Source organism: Callithrix jacchus, chromosome 19 (genome assembly GCF_049354715.1).
Source record: "Callithrix jacchus isolate 240 chromosome 19, calJac240_pri, whole genome shotgun sequence".
NCBI classification, from domain to species: domain Eukaryota; kingdom Metazoa; phylum Chordata; class Mammalia; order Primates; family Cebidae; genus Callithrix; species Callithrix jacchus.
Window position 1 is genome coordinate 10,853,247 of NC_133520.1, and position 20,879 is coordinate 10,874,125.

The 20,879-nt window shown below is 37.0% G+C and overlaps 1 pseudogene; it reads left to right on the forward strand.

Annotated features, from left to right (window-relative positions):
* The first annotated feature begins 1,671 nt into the window (after positions 1-1,671).
* On the forward strand, positions 1,672-5,232 carry LOC100401510 (ribosomal protein eL22-like pseudogene; annotated as a pseudogene).
* Positions 5,233-20,879: the final 15,647 nt, after the last annotated feature.

Sequence of the window (20,879 nt, forward strand, 5' to 3'; positions counted from 1 at the left end):
AAATTAAGGTTGTTAGAAAATTAAAGGTAATTAAATTAAATTATTTAATTTAAAAGATGTTACAAATGTTATGGCATTCTATGCTATTCTTTACTAAAGGATATATGTGCTTTAGATTCTATTATTTCCAAGGCGTATGGTACCTAATATTATTTCTAAGGCATGAATGTGTTTTTAAAATGTTTTCTTACTAGACGTAATGGGGCAGGCCCGTAATCCCAGCTACCCAGGAGGCTGAGGTAAGAGGATGCTTGAGACCAAGAGTTTGAGGCTGCAGCACACTATGATGGTGACTGAGAATAGACACTGCACTCTAGCCAGGCCAACACAGTGAGACCCCATCGCTAAAAAAATAAAATGTGTTTTCGAATGAGGATATAATATTTTTATACATTATAATCTGTATCATGTTTTAAGTAAAAGCATCCTTTGCAATAAAATTTAAATAAACTAGTCTGTTAAAAATATAGAAAGTCCAGCCGGGAGTGGCGGCCCACGCTTGTAATCCTAGCACTTTGCTGAGTCCAGAGCCAGCCTGGGCAACATGGAAAATCCCTGTCTCTACAAAAAATACAAAATGAGCTAGGCATGGTGGTGGACACCTGTTGTCTTAGCTACTCAGGAGATTGAGGTAGGAGAATCACATAAGCCTGGGAGGTCAAGGCTGTGGTGAGCCATGACTGTGCCACTGAATTCCAGCCTGGGTGACGGAGTGAGACCCTGTCTCCACAAAAGAGAAGCTTTAAAAATTATTTTAATTAAAAAAACAAAGAAAAAATGTACTTATATATAAACTGTGTTACCTAAAGATCCCTTAAATGTCTTGGCTTTAGACAAAGCCTGGGAAACTGTAGTATCAAGAAATTCTAAAACAAATGTTTGCTGAATTAGAATGGTCAGTTAGACTTTCAGTCATTCTCAATCACTCGTTCCTCTGTAACCTTCATATCTATCCCACCTTCAAGTTCTGTTGATTTCTAAGCAAGTCATTGTCCATTTGTCCAACATATCCATGTCGCATAGGCAAAGCTTCAGTGTTGGAAACTGATGGGGCCTGAGAAAGTCAAGGATACATATGGAAACACTCAGCATGCTCAGAGTCACTGCACCTACTGTCCACTGTGGTAGGTGGTTAATAGCACAGTATTTTGGATAACTTATTAATGACTCTTTCCCAGTCTGATCTTGTCTGCTAACATGCATTCCAGTCAAGAATTCCGCTTCTCTCTAAGTTCATCTAGATGGTAGGCTTAGCAAGTATAACCCAAGCAAGAAATGATAAATAATTTAAAAAATCATGTTACTTAAGGGTCTCTCCAGCTGGTACGTGGATCAGTGCAAATGAAATTTTAGTGGCCAGTATAAAAGCTTGAGGGTCTTTACATTTAAATCTACTCTTTTTAAAAAAATCAGTGATTTTTTAAAAATACATGTTCTCTCCTATTTCCTGAAGGAAATATGAAAAAATGTGTCTAAGTAATTTCTGACAACATGACATAAAGAAAAGGACAGGAGACTTGGCTCTTTGCTAATAAATCCTTCCTCTCCATTATCGCCTACTGTCTATTCTATGAGCTTTGACTAAGCCACAAATAGTCCAGCAGCATAAACCCCTAATTTAGTAGAAGACGCTAATGAGAGCAATGCCTTCTACATTCTACAGGTAATGAAATGCCCTTTCAGGTAACATTTTTATGGTGTTTGCATTTTTTTATTGTCACTAATATCCAGTCATCCTGAATGAACTAATTGAGATATGAGAGTAGTAAATGTACAATTATCTGACACACATATCCAGAGAACAAGTATGAGATATTTGCGTGCTGCGCCATTCATCAGATTTATGTTATTTTCCGTATCCATTATGATTGTAGGCTCAAATGGCAATGGCCATTAACCTGGTGAAAATACTAGTCTTCAAACAGTCGTGAAGGAATGAAAGCTTTCCGATTTGTCTAGTTTCAACATATTTAAAATGTTATCATTTTTAAAAAGAGGTAATTCCTATGACTTCTTAGAGGACAAGAATAAGTGAACATAACAACTGAATTACTTTTATTAGAGTAACAGGGTTGAGTGAGAACATGCTGCTCCCAGTTCCAGTGAAGTGCTCCCTTCCATCAGGAACTTTCCTGAGCATTCCTGCCTGGCTAACGACTCTCCTGTCTTTCACAACCTTTACTCTTTTGTAAATTTTCCATAATCTTGGTTAATTTTATGGAGATTATTTTTCTAGCTCTTTTGCCTATTTTTGTTATCTTTGTTTGTTCAGTGCCTAGAAAAGTACTTGCTACACATAGGTACTCAACAAACATTTATTGAACTAACTACAGAGGTAACTTTTATATTTAAAGTCTAGTAAACTAAGCATTATTTGAAGATACATAAAATAAGCATTTTAGAGTCTATAAACTATAAAAACCTTGAAATCATTTTTCTTCTCTTTGGGGCTACTGTATGATTTAATTTTAGAAATGCCATAAGCAGATACCATTTTTGTCTTTAGTGGGCCATACAGTAAATACTTCGAGATGTCTGAATTTCCAGATAGTCTGGCCAGACAGACTGTATCACAGCTATTCAACTCTGCTGTTACAGCATAAAGCATCCATAGACAACACATAAATGAATGAGCATGGCTGGATTCAAACAAAATTTTATTTTGGACACTGAATTTGAATTTTTTTTTCTTTTTTTTTTTTTTTAAAGATGGGGTTTCACCATATTGGTCAGGCTGGTCTCAAACTCCTGACCTCAGGTGATCCACCCACCTTAGCCTCCCAAAGTGCTGGGATTACAGGCGTGAGCCACTGCGCCTGGCTGAATTTGAATTTTCATGTGTCACTTAATTTTCTTTCTTTTCTTCTTTCTTTCTCTTCCTTCCTTCCTTCCTTCCTTCCTTCCTTCCTTCCTTCCTTCCTTCCTTCCTTCCTTCCTTCCTTCCCTCCTCTCTCTCTCTTGCTCTTTCCCTCCCTCCCTCCCTCCCTCCCTCCCTCCCTCCCTTCTTCTCTCTTTTTTTCTTCAATGTCTCAGTCTGTCAGCCAGGTTGGAGTGCAGTGGTGTGATCATAACTCACTGGGGCCTCGACCTCCTAAGCTCAAGTGATCCTCTTACCTCAGCTTATAGGCACATACCACTATGCCTGGCTATTATTATTATTGTAGAGTCAGATTATTGCTATGTTGCCCAGTCTAGTCTCGAATTCCTGAGCTCAAGCAATCTTCCTGCCTTAGCGTCCCAAAGTCCTGGGATTACAAGTGTGAGCTGCTGCACCTGGCAACATTTTTTTTTTTCAAACACATAAGAATGTGGTTGATTCCAAACAAATGGCCAACCCCTGCTACAATTTTCAAAACAAATGGCCAACACCTGCTAGAATTTTCCAAATAAATGGGTTGGCCCTGCTAGAATTTAATGTAGTATTAAATTAGAATTCTACTATAAATTTAATATAGTATTAAATTGTATATTGCTACCATCCTTACCTAGTCACTAATAATCTTTCCCCCTGTACTATAAATATAAATATTTGTGGCCCAGACTTGGGAAAGTTGAGTTTGAGAAGTCAAGAATAAAAGCAGGAGGTTTTTGTAAAAATCTTCATGAGAAAATGACTTAAACTCATAGGAAGAGCAAGTAAAAATTAGAGTTCAGAAATATTTAAGGCCTTGATAACTGATTGTTTGAGGAGGAATCAAGAATAACTTCTATCTTTGGGGTTGCTGTGGATGATGGTACCATGAAGGAAGATTGGAAATACAGAAGTTTGGGGGAAGGACAGGTTTCTATTGGACACCGAGTTTTGGGTGCTTGAGTAATATCTAGATTGACATATCCAGCAGGGGGTTTGAATAAATGAACCTGAGGTCTGGTCTAAAGGTGTAAATGTGTTAGTTATTTGCATACAGAGAGTTGCCAAAACCAAGAGAAGGGGGTAAATCTGATCACTCAGGAACAATATAACAAGCCAGTTAAGACTTGAAATAAATGTATTACATAAAAGCCAACATTTAAAGGTAGGAGAAGAAAGAGGAGCTTATGAGCAAGAAGGAAGACATGGCCAGAGAAGGGAGGACAGCCAGCAGGATGGAGAGTTTGCGTGCCACTAAAATAGACACAGGTATCAAATGCCATAGAGAAATACAATAAAATGCCAATTTGGCAGTAAAAAGGTGGAATTTTTAAAAAGTGCAATCAGGAGACGCAAGTCAGACATGCAGAGGTTGAACTGCACGTTGAGAATATAAAATGAAAATTACATGTTAGAGAAATTTTGGTTCAAAGGGAGAATTACACTGAAGATAGACAGCTATGAGGAGAAAGTCAGTTCTTTGTTTTTGTCTGGGAGAGGGCAGGAGGAGAAGGGGTTAAGAACACTAACAGGGCTTGAAGAGAAAGGAGACTTTCTTTTCACTAAAACTGAAAGAAAAAAGATAGGAATGAGTGAGAATAGAATGCCTTGATTTTATGTATGCAGTAGTAAGTGTAATAATCTCTTGAAGATTGGGCAGAGGTAAGGGTTAAAAAGGGCACTGAAGGATGGTGCAAAGGTTTGGTACGTTGAGGGAAATGAGAGAGTAGATCGATCAAAGACAAGAAAATGTTTGAATAAAAGTGGTGTTGCAGTCTGTATTAGTCCATTCTCATGCTGCTAATAAAGACATACCCAAGACTGGGTAGTTTATAAAGGAAAGAGGTTTAATGGACTCACAGTTCCACATGGCCACAGAGGCCTCATAATCCTGATAGAAGGCGAGGAGGAGCAAAGTCCCATCTTACATGGTGCATGCAGGGGAAGTTGTTCAGGGGAACTCCCATTCGTAAAACATCAGATCTCACTCTGTGCTCACGCAGCCAACTTGCAACACGGTGCCACAGAAAGACAAGAAGCCCAAGAAGTCCACCTGGAAGTTTAATTTGGACCTTACTCATCCAGTAGAAGATGGAATTTTTGATTCTGGAAATTTTGAGCAATTTCTACGGGAGAAGGTTAAAGTTAATGGCAAAACTGGAAATCTCGGGAATGTTGTTCACATTGAACGCTTCAAGAATAATATCACTGTTGTTTCTGAGACAGTTCTCTAAAAGGTATTTGAAATACCTTACCAAGAAATACCTTAAGAAGAACAATCTTTGTGATTGGCTTCGGGTGGTTGCATCTGACAAGGAGACTTAGGAGCTTCATTACTTCCAATTAGTCATGATGAAGAGGAATCAGAGTCGGAGGACTAAGCAAAGGCTTCCCTTACAGGGCTTTGCTTAAAATAAATGAAGTATACATGAGAAATACCAAGAAATTGGCTTTTAGTTTATCAGTGAATAAGAAATACTGTACTCTTAAAAAAGAAACAACAAGAAAACAAACCAAAAACATCAGATCTCGTGAGACTTATGCACTACCACGAGAACAGTATGGGAGAAACCGCCCCCATGATTCAGTTATCTCCCCCGGCCCGGTCCTTGACACATGGGGATTATTACAATTCAAGGTGAGCTTTGGGTGGGGACACAGCCAAACCATATCACAGTCCCAGCAGAGATCTGAAATTATACACTTGCCAGAATTGTGTGACTGCTTGATTTTCCTCTAACATTGTCAAACCATGTAACAGTCGCAGCAGAGATCTGAAATTATACACTTGCCAGAACTGTGTGATTGCTTGATTTTCCTCTAGCAGGTACCTAGATCCAGAACTTGGATTTGGGAGGCTTGGTGCAAGAGATTCAAATGTGAAAGGAAATTGAGAGGCGAGTGAGAAAGTAAGTTCATAGTAGTTCCTGTAATTAACCACAGAGTCCAGATTGGGTTTAAAATGAAGAGGCCAAGAAGAATTCATGGCATTGGAGGTCTCCAGGCAGTAGAGTGCAGAGACCGCTGGAAGGCCAAGTGGTTATGGTTAGAGAATTTAAGACTTCCAGGATTATGGATCTGTTAGATAAAAACAAATGCCAAAAAATTCCAAGAAGTGGCCATAAAAATGTGTAGCTAAAAAGGAGTCAAGGTGAAGGTTATTGGCATTTAGCTATAGTGTTGGATGAATCGGCCAGTGGAATGAGGGAGAGTGATTTGGAGGTAAATTGAAGCAAGGGTAATGAGTGTTGGTATGGGATGTATAGCATGGAAGAAGCTCGAAAAAGGATGGGCTCAGACATATATCCATAAGGATAACCTGAAGAGGCTCTATTACTATAGGCTTTATGAATCAGTCACAAATATTTATTTAAAAGGGCTGAATCTAGGCCAGGTGTTGTAGCTCATGCCTGTAATCCCCGTACGTAGGGAGGCCAAGATGGGCAGATGGCTTGAGTCTAGGAGTTAGAGGCCAGCCTGGGTGACATGATGAAATGCCATCTCTACAAAAAATACAAAAATTAGCCTGGCATGCTGGCACATGCCTATAGTCCCAGCTACTTGGGGCCGAGGTAGGAGGATCCCTTGAGCATGCTGCACAGAGGCTGCAGTGAGCTGAGATTGTGCCACTACACTCCAGCCTGGGCCACAGAGCAAGACACCATCTCAAACAAAAAAACAAAAAGAACAAATAAGAACTTAATATAGTTGGGGGCACATCTCTAAGAGCACAGAGACTTTTGTCCCTCAAAATATGTTTTGAAAAAGGTTTGGCTGAGTGCAAAGTTGCTTGAAAGATAAATGATCATAGAAATCTTGAGTCAGTTGTGCATGAGAATTCTGTGCTTCTCAAACTTGAAAGTGCATGTGTATTACCCAGGGAATCTTGTGAAAATGCAAATTCTAATTCAATAGAATTAGAAGGGCCTGCGATTCTGCATTTCTTACAAACTCTCAGACACCTATTTGTTGTTCCGGAGATCACACATGAGTAGTATGGCCCCAGAAATTCTCTAGCTTCTTCCTTACCTTTGATACTTTCCTTAAAACAATTATGCCTAGGCATGTAGATAGTGGAATCTAGTCAATTCTAATTCATTTAGAAGTGCGAGGATTATTTTGGATTACAGTTGGATATATTCCATGTGAATAGCCTAATGATGGTCATGGCATAACACAATAGCCACCAGTGGGAAAACAAAGTTTTTTTTTAGATTGGCAAATATGCATAAAGGAAATGTTTATATATGTTTCCATGAATGTTAAATATGATCTTGTCAGCAAATAACAAATTTGAAGCTGGAAAACCAGTTAATAGAATAATAGAAGAAGCAGCTTTTGTTACAGCAAAAGCCAGCAATGTTCACGTTCATTCAGAAACTCACCATTTTATTTAAGAATAATACAAGTACGCTCAGTACACATAGGTGGACAAATCATGGAGCAAGTTATCGTAGGGTTAAAACTGAGTACGTGGGCAGCTAAAGTACATGCCACTTTTGAGAATAAAAATAGTGTGTACCTTATTAAAAGCCGCCTGACAGGGTCAGCAGCCTAGTCACAGAATACCTACCAAGAACAATTTCAATTTTAATAGGTTTTACTATGTATTTCATAAGCATGCCCATTGAAATTGAGTCATCAAAGCCTCCCAGTTCCTCCAAGACAGATTTTAGCCTGAGAGCTTGGAGTAATTATCCCACTGGATGTTAGCCTGTGTAGCTATTTCAGCCTCGTTCATCATTTCAAACAGCTACATACTCTGCCTGCTAATTTCTTCCGATGGATTAGCTGCTCTCACTTGTCTATCTTTTTTTATTTCTGGGGGGTGAAATATTGCCTTCTTCCTATGTTTTAATAAGCTGAGCAGGCATGCACCACTGCACAGCTTCTGACTCCTATTTCTTTCAGCTCAAAGAATGATCTTCTGGGGGAAAAGCTGGGTATATAAATGTGAAGGTGAAAACTTGGCCATTACTACCTGCAGCCTGAAACCAGCTGCATTTGAACAAGGGCTGAAAACAGTTCTGAGCTGGTCTGCATTTATCTGGTTACAGTACATTCTAAGCTGCTCTTCCTCCACTGTATGACTTTTCCTCTTCTTTTGAACTCTGATCTTTATTTTGTCCCCCACTCCTATATTTCACCTCCGCTCTGCCTGTGTGCCACCTATTAGAAAACCACAATACACAGAATTATTCATTGCAGGATAGAACTTCCTCAGTTCTTCACAATAATGACCCTGTTTGAGCCTTTTAATTCAGAGGTTCAGTGATTTCTTTATTATCTGACCTCCCAGTGAGAACACAGAACTTCCTGTGCTGGAATATCATTCCTTCTTAGGTAGATTGTAAAAAGCAGGGATCCTGATGACAAACAAAACAAAATGTTCGCCCCGTCTCTGCCGCTTACTTGGAAGCTTGGTGACCTTGGGTAAGTTTTACACCATTTCCGAGCTTCAGTTTTCTCATCTATATAATAGGAACAAATACTTTTTTACAAAAATGATAGGGTTATAGTGAGAAATTAACCAGTGAGATTGTGTGTGCTTGCCGTACAGTAGGACCTCAGCACATTGAACTTACGTTTCTTTGATCTTAGTGATTTAATAAATGGTCTTTTGACTCCCTCACACTTGCTGTTAATGTCGATTAGCTGTTAAAGCTCTGGCAGCTTTGCAGCGGATCTTTAAAAAAAACAGATGAAATGACAGCAGAAGTTGAGGGAGGCTTGTTCACTCAATTCACAAGTCTAGCCTACCTAACATTCAAAGCCATCTTTTCTGAAAACGTGTCTGAAGTTCTACAGCATTAGTCTAGGTGACTCCACGTAACACTTTCCCATGACCCCTTCTGAGTATCTTGACACTGGTTTGAAAGACACATACTTCCACTGAATTGAAAATAGAAAACTGACCCTGTAACCCAAGGTAAAGAGGACGAGACAACAGCAGGTAGACTGCTTCTTTAGATAAAATCTTCAAATGGATCCACAGAAAGGTAATGGGGGCTGAATTTTCTAACCTTTAGAAAAGACCAATGCCCTGAGAGCTGCCAATTTAAGGAAAAGCTTCTTTTACTCTTGGTTCCAGAACTATAATGTATTTGCTGATAAATTGGAGATGGATAATTTTTATCCAGCTCAGGAGGAAGTGTGAAAAGGAGTAATTGGCTATTCTTAGAGAGAGTGGTGCAGGTCTCAAGTCATTCTCAAGAGATTTTTTTTTTTTGAAATATGATATCATCTGGTATTATATTAATAAAAGCACTGCCTGGGATCAGAAACTTGGAATTGGTAGAAGTTTCTTTCCTTCAGAAACATAAAGCATCCATATTCTTCATTTACACATAAATTATGTAAGTGGATAAAATCCTCATTATTAGAGAATGACCTTGATGTTAGGACAGATTGATATTATGGGTTATGTTCTTTGAATTTTTGCAATTTTTTGACATTAGTTATGGTTCAGTGCCAGTATCAAGATCATTAGTATTGAGTCAAATACTTTTGTATTCACAAGGTAGTAATTAAGATGATGTTTCCCACTATTTATGTATGTTTCATCCAATGAGATTTTACATGTATGTATATTTCATCTTTAATTTTTCACTTTTTGTGGCCTCTTATTTCCTTTCCCCACTTTTTTTGGCAATGGGCGAAGTGAAATATATAGATTTTGATACTGGCAAAGGAAGGGCATAACCCAAAGACCTCTCTAGAGCAAGTCACCATTTCCATGGATGCTTTGTTCATTTTATTGAGGGAAATTTCCACAGTCGTGTTGCTTTCTTCTGTTTCTCCCTTGTCCCATCCCAATGGAATGAACAATTTCAAAACAGTTTTATTATCTTAAGTGAAGAAATAAAACTAAGTATCAGACAAAATCTCCTTTCCAAAAGGTGGTAGCTTTATTTTATATTTTATTTTAAGGTGGAGTATTGCTATGTCTCCCAGTCTGGAGTGTAGTGGTGCGATCTCTGCTCACTGCAACCTCCACCTCCTGGATTCAAGTGATTCTCCTGCCTTGGCCTTCAGAGTAGCTAGGATTCCCATAGTGCCTGAATTCTGTTGCACAGAAAAATGGTTCTTAAATGCATACATCTTTATTGTGATCATTTGATAACATACATGAGAACCTATTATAGAATAAAACTATCTCATAAGATACTGAATCTGTGTTTCATCATGCTTATGTCATATATATGAGGTATTGTTATAAGGGATTGAGAATTTTAAAGCGAATTTACCTTGACATAATAACCAAATGTGTGTCATTGTTAAAAATGGTCTCTATCTCTGAGGATACCTACAAAAGGCAAGGTCCACAGACGTGGAACATCACCATCCTTGGCCCAAGAGGACAAATGAACTTAGGGAAGATGTTTCTCATGCATACATCCTGTAATGTAAGGTAAATGAGTCCATTAACTCAACTCCTTATAAAATCAAAATGGAAACACATGAAACTTCCCTGACAAACACTGACACTCTATGCTTAAAATGAGGCTGAGTGAGGACTTGCATCCACACAAATGATTAGACATTAAGAAAAAAATGTAAAGAGTTGAAAGAATGATTGTGCTCATTATTGTTTCTTGATTCAGATATCATGGTTTGTCTTCTAAATAAAGCTGCTTGGCCTTTTGTCTAATATCAAGCGAAGATTTATTATAAAAAATAAGGATTCATTTAAAAAGCTTGAAAAGAAAGGTAAATAAAAATTTCACTCACCATTGAATACAGAAATAACATAAATATTAGCGTTTGCAATTCAAAAAAATGTTATGTGCACATATATCTGTATACATTTAACAATTTTAGTCAAACGTTGCATGCCATTTGATGACCTTTCTCGTTTAAATATTCTCCATATTTTTATATCATCATCATCATAGTATTTGTTTACATGAATGTGATATATTCTATTATAGACATGTTGCACTAGCTATTCCTTTTATTAATGGGAATTATCATTATTGGCAATTTTTAAGATTATGAATAATTCTGTGATAAATTTCCTTGTGAATAATGTTCCCCATAAATTGAGTATTATTTATTTGGAATAAATTTTGAGAAGGGATGTTATTTTCCTAAATTATAAAAAAAATCTTCCTTTTTAAGAGAGAGATTTTAATCCATTCTAGTTCTAAAAATCATAAAAGTAAAGTATGAAGATGAAAATAATGCACAGTCCTAAAACTAGAAAAATCATTACTGATAGCATTTTGGTATGTTTACTCCACCTCTCTTTCTTCTATACATACATACATACATACATACACATGGTACATGATTTATAAAGTTGAAATCTTAGTGTATATGTTGAGTTGGGTTCTGCTGTTTTTCATTTCATATTGAGTAATAAGCATTTTCTCAGGCCATTAGTTTTTAGTCATTTTCTTATTGTTGAATTTTTAAGCTGTTTTCAAAATTTTGCTTTTATAAATAACATATCTTTGTATGTGATAGAGTTCTTTAGGATAGAGTACCAGAAATAATATTACCAGGTCAAAGACCATGCTGTTTTAGAGATTCATATTACCCATTTGCTTTCCACATAATTTGTATCAAAATATATACACTCTTACTGGAAGTGTATGAAAGTCCCTATCTCATTGAACTTTCAATAACAGTTAATAATATGATCATATTTTACTATTTTTCATTGTAGAAATGCAAAATGACAGCTCATTTAAAATTTTTCCCTCATTTTATTACTGGCAAGGTTTTCTTTTACCATATGTTGATTGGCCATTTTCAGTTTTTCAACATTGCTTGTTCATGTCCTTTGCGTGTTAATGATTTTCTTATTGATTTAAAATTAGTTTTTATATACTAAGGGCTGAACTCCATATTTTTGTAAATTCATACTGTCTTCTACTTTTTAAGTTTATGGTATTTTTGGTACATTTAAATTTTTATTATTTGGATGTTATGTTCTTCTTTATTGTTCTTTTATTTATATATGCTGAGATCAAAAAAGCATTGACTCCTTTTTTTCTTTTTCTAGTTTTACATTTTCCCCCCTTTACAAGATTTAACCCTTTAATTCTTACAGAATTGATTTTTTTGTCTGAACTTCTAAAATCTTTTCTCATGATAGACTTTTATATTAAAGTAAAAGCACGAGACCATAGCAAATAGCCCAGCAGCCAGTTACACATGATCCACGGCTTAGGTAACTGCAGATTGGGATGACCAGTGTGGACAGATTATTACATTGGAATCATAATGCTAAACAATGGTTGTATCACATAAAATGACAAAGTTTGACTTTTATTCCAAGTGAGTTGGGCAGTTGTATGTTCATACTCATTGTACTTAACATAGATTATCTCTTCGTGTCTGTTTTTCAGTATTCACAAAGATCTAGTGCTCTATTTGCACAGAAACATCATTTTGATTTCCTTTTTGAATGCTGACCCACATGAAATTCTCACAATGTGCTACTTTCATATTCTGGAACTTTCTCTACCCCTGTCCATTGACCCAATTAAGGGTACAGAAAACATGAGAATCAGCATCTTCCATCATCCTACACGGTCCTAGCACTTCATAGGCCAGACTCTTCCTTTGGCCTCTGAATACCAGACAGGCTAGAAGCTGAAGTCCTCATATCTGGCAGAGGACTGCTCACCCATTTCTCACCATGGCATTGGAGTCTGGGACTGGGATGGCCAAGTCGTCCTAAAGCCATTAATCTCTGTGATTTGCTTTGGAGGAGCTATCCCTCCAAAGTGTGCAAAATAGCTATCATCTTTCTGCTCTATTTTAATGCTCTTAAACATTTACCCTAAAATTCAAACATATCTCTATGTTTAGTGGGTATTATCTTCCTAGTTGGAAGGTTTCTGCCTCTCTTTTCCTGTCCTTCTGCACTCACATTCTGACCTACCCAGCTTTGTAGGGCTGTTAGTTTACTTGTTTATTATAAAGCATTATATGAATGGTCTATGACTATTCACAGTGTTTTACTGAATATAGATTTTTCATTAAAATATATATGCCTGTTATAAGAAATCCAGTTAGAAAGATGGAAGTAATAATTGCTTAAAAAATTTCAACACTCAGATATAATTTCATTTATACCAAGCGATCATCATTCCAGATGACCACATGCAAGTATACATTTTAAAGCAAAAGTGCATTGATATATTGACACAGATAATATTTATAAGGTGGAATCACATTAGCAATGGCAGTTAAAAATAAAAGGTCTTTAATTTTTTCGACAGCAGCAAAAGAGTCTAAAATGTAATTGAAGGATCTGTTAAACTTCTGAAAAATATTTTCCACTTCAGAAGGAATTAATTTCTAAAATCAAGGGGGAAAACATTATGAAACAATTTAGTTACTGGCCAAATAACAAGTTTCCCTTTTTAAAAAATTTGTATTTAATTTTTGATAACTTGGACACAAGAGGTTTTCCTTTTAGACAATATTAATTGACTGATTCCCTGCTGGGCAAAATTTAAAAATTAGTATATTCACAGTGCCTCTCACATCCTGAATTGTATTAATTATGCATTATTTTTTCTCAGAGTTTATACTGTTTATCTTCTGTTATTCTCATAGCCGTAATTCCTATAGTTGTTTCATTTTCACCCTGAAATGAATTTAAAGCTTATTCCCAGTTCTATCGCTGGTAGAGTTCTTAATTTTAATTCATTTCTTAATTGACTAAATATTATTATCCAGAATTTTGTTTTTTTTTTTAAAGCATAGCAAAGAATGGCCTCAGAAGCTGGAAGAATGAAGTCAGCGCACACTTGGGTTATCAGCTACCACCTTTCATTCATTCAAAAACATAGCTTCCCTTAGTCTCAGGATCCCCAGAACTTCCTCTTTTGGAAGTCTTCTATTCCCATTCTGGAGGCTGTTTTGAAAGCATGAAATACTCCTAGGTGTGCACATTATACATGAACTTTAGGTATGCAATATTGCTAGGTCTGGAACATTTCGGTGTCATTCTATGAGTACTCATCAGTCTGGAATAGAGTTGTATCATTTCTCTATATCCCATCTTTCTTGAAACATGGAGTAGTTTAATACATGCATTTCCCCCTGGGTTAATGTCAATTTATATGATTACAGTAATATCTGCCATTTGTATAAAAGTTTTTTTTAAAATAATTTCACTTTTTTGTTGTTGTTGTTGAGACAGTCTTGTTCTGTTGCCCAGTCTCGAGTGCTGTGGTGTGATCTTGGCTCTGGAGCCTCAGCCTTCTAAGCTGACGGCATCCTTCCTCAGCCTCCCAAGTAGCCGGGACTACAGGTGCACGTCACTATACCTGGCTAATTTTTTTTCTCTTGTAGCGAGTGTATATTAGTCTGTTTTCATGATGCTTAATATAGACATATCCAAGACTGGGTAATTTATAAAGGAAAGAGGTTCAATTGACTTACAGTTCAGCATGGCTGGGGAGGCCTCACAATCATGGTGGAAGATGAAGGAAGAGCAAAGGCATGTCTAAATGGTGGCAGACAAGAGTGTGTGTGGGGGAACTCCGCTTTATAAAACCATCATATCTTGTGAGACTTAGTCACCATCATGAGAGCAGCATGAGAAAAACCTGCCCCCTTGATTCAATTACCTTCCCCTGGGTCTCTCCCATGACATGTGGGGATTATGGGAGCTACAATTCAAGATGAGATTTGGTTGGGGGGACGACAGCCAAACGATATCAGACCAGGGCTCACTATGTTGCCTAGGCTAGTCCTCAAGAAATTCTCCTGCTTCAGCCTCCCAAAGCACTAGGGTTACAGGCATGAGCCACCACACCCAACGTCAATTTCATTTTAGTTGTCTTATTTTCAATTCCAAATATACTGATTTCCTTAATGAAAGATGGCTTAATTATTTAAGTTCATCCTTCTTTTGCCCTAATTTTGGCTTTCTTCTATAAATACACCAACCTATTTGATTCTAATAGGTAAACAAACAAACAAAAAACTGTAACCTGGCTGGACATGGTGACTCACGCATGTAATCTCCGCACTTTGGGAGACCAAGGCAGGTGGTTCACCTGAGGCCAGGAGTTTGAGGCCAGCCTGACCAACATGGTGAAACCCCATCTCTACTAAAAATGCAAAAATTAGCGAGGCATGGTGGCACGCACCTGTAGTCCCAGATATTCAGGAGGCTGAGGCAGGAGAATTGCTTGAATCGGTGAGCTGAGATCACACCATTGCACTCCAGCCTGGGCGATGGAGCATGACTCCCGTCTCAAAAAAACAAACAAAAAAAACAAAAAACAAAAACCTGTAACTTAAGTATAGATTGCAAGCTCCTCAAAGATTTTGTCTGCTGATATAACTTGGACAGTTTATAAGAACTTGTACAGGCTGGGTGCAGTGGCTCAAGCCTGTAATCCCAGCACTTTGGGAGGCCGAGGCCATCCTGGTCACCATGGTGAAACCCTGTCTCCACTAAAATAATACAAAAAAAAAAAAAAAAAAAATTAGCTGGGCATGGTAGCACGTGCCTGTAATCCCAGCTACTCAGGAGGCTGAGGCAGGAGAATTGTCTGAACCCAGGAGGCAGAGGTTGCAGTGAGCCAAGATTGCACCATTGCTCTCCAGCCTGGGTAATGAAAGAAACTCGGTCTCAAAAAAAAAAAAAAGAATTTGTACATACAAATGTGTTATTTTAGATAGGATTGTTTTTGGCCTGATAAAAGAAGCACTTAATTATTTATTGATAATAAAATGTTATTTTCCAAACTAATTCTTTAAAATTCAGAATATGGAAGAAATTAAGACAAATATGTTGTCTAAGTTTGGAAGATAATGCTTTTCCAGAATTACCTCATGATATAGATATTAGAGTTAGAAAGGGAGGAAAAGGGAAAGGGACACTGAGAGTGATAATAACATTGATTTGAGAGAAAGAGAATATTTTTTAACTATAACATTGGGTCTTTTTTAAAAAGCACACTGAAAGTTCATGGATTTGCCCATTCTATTTACTTGCAAGCCCACGTCTTTCTATTTGAGGATTTCTGAGGTCCTTTCACTTACAGGTATTAGGAATCAAACAATAGTGTGAGTCAGATGAATACTATATGAAATGTTCCCTATTTGGAAAGTTTAATATTATTTTCAGGGACGTTCAAGAAGAACACAATTCAACTGTAGTTTTTAAAGAGTTTTTCTGTTGGTATCAAGCATATAAAATTGTTGCTTAAGTTTTCCAAAGTAGATTCAGAAAAATAAGAATATTATTCTGAGTATTCCCAACACATATTCAGTGAGGATGGGGCAATCCTAGATCAATGTGATCCACATTAGAAGAGTTAAAAGATAAGTGGCCATCCTCCATTTGTCTACTTACATTGAAGCTATCTTGAAGTATCTCATATAACTGATAATAAAGAACTTCAGTTTTTTATTCCCTTCTAGATATTCATATCTATTTGGAATCTCATGGAAGCCAATATAAAAAGAATTTATCATAATGTTTTTTACCTAAATTTGCATATATTTGGTGAAAACATTTTGGTATGTGTATGCAAGCATTAGGATAAATATCATTCTTTGTCAAATGATCTTGATAACGGCTGGTAGGTATGGCCCATATCAAATTATTTCACACAGAAAGTTACTTTACTGATAGGAAGTGGAATAAAAAAGGAAGAGGATATCAAGGCAATGTAACGAATAAAAACATGATAATATTAGGTTTAGAATTTCACTTTTTTTGTCTTCAAGATCTTTGCCAACATTAATTAATTAGTATGCATGGTGCCTTGGGAGGTAAATATTATCATCTCAATTTTAAATAGAATTGAAGAATAAAGGTTAAGTGGTTTCCCTCAGGCTACAAAAGGATTAGATCTTATTCTTTTACAAGGAAAATGAAAATGAGTATTTAACCGCAATCTTAAATAAGATAGTGGCCGTAAAAGTCCCTATATACAACATCTGATATAGAGTAGGTTTGCAATAACTATATGTTGAATATTTTAATCATAATACCAGTTAAATATATCTACTTCTCTTTTTATGTATTATATGTACATGCACACAGTTACGATTTGTATATACAGTTAATGATTAGAAAAGCTAGAACAATTTTAATGCACAATCTTGTTTATTCTTTTCTCTCTAACAAAGCTACTTTCCTTGAGATCCGAAGGCAGTTGTTATATTTTTAAACATCGTCATGAAATGAGATTATAGATTCTCTGTAGTACCTAATGACACCCATGTTGATATAAAACTGTGTGATACGATTAATCAGGGCAATAAAGAATTCAGTTGATCATTAATAAGCTTTATAGATCTACTACCACTACATATATGGCCTGGTTGGATTTTTTTTCCTCTTCATCTAACTGAAATTTGATATAAATTTACCAGGGATTTCAGTGTAATGTTTAAATATTCTTTATGTCAGATTGTTCTTCTCTACAGCTAACCTAAACTCTCTCTGATAGTCTTCTTGAATATTAGAAGGTCTTTGTTTTCTTCCTAGTCTCTGCTGGGCACACACTAGGAACAGAGCTCAGTGGATCTTGAGTGGTATCAGGAACTGCCATGAATATCCTTGTTAGTTTTCTGTCTTGTTGATCTGTCTAATATTGACAGTGGGGTGATAAAGTCTCCCACTATTACTGTCTGGGAATCTAAGTCTCTTTGTAGGTCTCTAAGAATTTGCTTTATGAATCTAAGTGCTCCTGTATCAGGTGCAAACATACTTAGGATAGTTAGCTCTTCCTGTTACATTGATCCCTTTATCATTGTGTGATGCCCTTCTTTGTTATTTTTGATCTTTGTTGGTTTAAAGTCTGCTTTATCAGAGACTAGCATTGCAACCCCTACTTTTTTTTTTGCTTTTCATTTGCTTGGTAAATATTCTTTCATCCCCTTATTTTAAGCCTGTGTGTGTCTCTGCATGTGAGATGGGTCTCCTGAATACAGCACACCGATGGGTCTTGACTCTTTATCCAATTTGCCAGTCCGTGTTTTTTAAGTGGGGCATTTAGCCCATTTACATTTAAGGTTATTATTGTTATGTGTGAATTTGATCCTGTCATTATGATGCTAGCTGGTTATTTTACCTGTTAGTTGATACAGTTTCTTCATAGTGTCAATGGTCTTTACATTTTGGTTTGTTTTTGCAGTGGCTGGTTCCAGTTTTTCCTTCCCATATTTAGTGCTTCCTTCAGGAGCTCTTGTAAGGCAGGCCTGGTGGTGACAGAATCTCTCAGCATTTGCTTGTCTGTAAAGGATTTTATTTATCCTTTGCTTCTGAAGCTTAGTTTGGTTGGATAGGAAATTCTGGGTTGAAAATTCTTTTCTTTAAGAATGTTGATTGTTGGCTGAACTCTCTTCTGGCTTGTAGGGTTTCTGCAGAGAGATCCACTATTAGTCTGATTGGCTTCCCTCTGTGGGTAACACAACCTTTCTCTCTGGCTGCTGTTAATATTTTTTCCTTCATTTCAACCTTGGTGAATCTGATGATTATATGTCTTAGGGTGCTCTTCTCAGGGAGTATCTTTGTGGTGTTCTCTGTATTTCCTGAATTTGGATGTTGGCCTGCCTTGCTAGATTGGGAAGTTCTCATGGATAACATCCAGAAGAGTGTTTTCCAACTTGGTACCATTCCCTGTCACTTTCAGGAACACCAATCAAATGTAGGTTTGGTCTTTTCAAACAGTCCCATATTTCTTGGAGGCTTTGTTTGTTCCTTTTCATTCTTTTTTCTCTAATCATATCTACATGCTTTATTTCATTAAGTTGACATTCAATCTCTGATATCCTTTCTTCTGCTTTATTGATTTGGCCATTGATACTTGTGTATGCTTCACAAAGTTCTCATGCTGTGCTGTGTTTTTCAGCTCTATTAGGTCATTTATTTTCTTCTCTAAACTGGTTATTCTAGTTAGCAATTCATCTAACCTTTTTTCAAGTTTCTTAGCTTCCTTGCATTGGGTTAGAACATGCTCCTTTAGGTTGAAGGAGTCTGTTATTATGCTCCTTCTGAAGCCTACTTCTATCAATTCATCAAACTCACTCTCCGTCCAGTTTTGTTCCTTGCTGGTGAGGAGTTTTGATCCTTTGGAGTAGAAGAGGTGTTCTAGTTTTTGGAATTTTCAGTCTTTTTGTGCTTCTTTTTCTCATCTTTGTGGATTTATCTGCCTTTGGTCTTTGATGTTGGTGACCTTGGATGGGGCCTCAGAAATAATGCCACACATTTACAACCATCTGGTCTTTGATAAACCTGATAAAAGCAAGCAATGGGGCAAAGATTTCCTATTTTAATAAATGGTTTTGGAAAAACTGGTTAGCCACATGCAGAAAACGGAAACTGGATACCTTCCCTACACCTTAGACAAAACTTAACTCGAGATGGATTAAAGACTTAAATGTAAGACCTAAAACCATAAAAAACCCTAGAAGAAAACTTATGCAATACCATTCAGGACATAGGCATGGGCAAAGACTTTATGACAAAATGCCAAAAGCAACAGCAACAAAAGCCAAAATTGACAAATGGGATCTGATTTAATTAAAAAGCTTCCATACAGCAAAAGAAACTTTCATCAGAGTGAAGAGAAAACCTACAGAATGGGAGAAAATTTTTGCAATCTATCCATCTGGCAAAGGGCTAATATCCAGAATCTACAAAGAACTTAAACAAATTTACAAGAAAAAAAACAAACTCTTCAAAAAGTGGGCAAAGGATATGAACAGACACTTCTCAAAAGAAGACATTTATGTTGCCAACAAACATATGAAAAAAAGCTCATCATCACTGGTCATGAGAGAAATGCAAATCAAAAGCACAGTGAGATACCATCTCACACCAGCTAGAATGGTGATCATTAAAAAGTCAGGGAAAAACAGATCCTGGAGATGTGGAGAAATAGGAATGCTTTTACACTGTTGATGGGGGTATAAATTAGTTCAACCATTGTGGAAGACAGTGTGGCAATTCCTCAAGGATCTAGAACCAGAAATAAATACCATTTGACCCAGCAATCCCATTACTGGGTATATACTCAAAGGATTATAAATCATTCTACTATAAAGATACATGCACATGTATGTTTATGCAGCACTGTTCACAATAGCAAAAACTTGGAACCAACCCAATGCCCATCAGTGATAGACTGGATAAAGAAAGTGTGGCACATATACACAATGAAATACTATGCAGCTATAAAAAAGGATGAGTTCTTGTATTTTGCAGGGACATGGATGAAGCTGGAAACCATCATTCTCAGCAAACTAACACAGGAACAGAAAATCAAACACTACGTATTCTCACTTACAGGTATGAGTTGAACAATGAGAACTCATGGATGGGAACATCACACACAGGGGTCTGTTAGGGGTTGGGGGGGCTAAAGGAGAGATAGCATTAGGAGAAATACCTAATGTAGATGATGGGTTGATGGGTGCAGCAAGCCATCATGGCACGTGTACACCTATGTAACAAACCTGCACGTTCTGCACATGTATCCCAGAACTTAAAGTATAATTTAAAAAAATAAAGAAGAACTGCCCACGTAACCCCACACAATTCAATCACCCTTCATTCTTATCCTCCTTAGAGTTTACTTACGTGGTACTCTCCTGACTCTTTCCTAATTTCTTTCATAGTAAACAAAGATCGTTGTCAGCTGTTTTTGTTATATGAAACAAATAAAAACCTCTTTGTATGCTTTCAGCCCCTCAAACTCATCTCCCCATCTTACATGTTCAGGTATGCTATTTCCTGGAGATATTTATAAACATTTCCAAATTCTTCTTAGGATATTTGGATCCTAATTTTGCATGAACATATGATATCAGCAGAAGGCAACTAGATTAACAATGGAGATGCAGAGTTTAAGCCAGTGTGCTGGGATGGCCTCCTAGAACCTTCCCCAGATCAGTCAGTCAATTATCAAAACAGTCATAAGAAAGTGGGGGCACTAAGCCCAGTGAGGCAACTCCCCAGGGCCAGGGGTAGGAGGAAGACTGCAGAGGGTACCACACCACACTAGGGCAAAAACACAGCACAGGCAGCAAGACTACA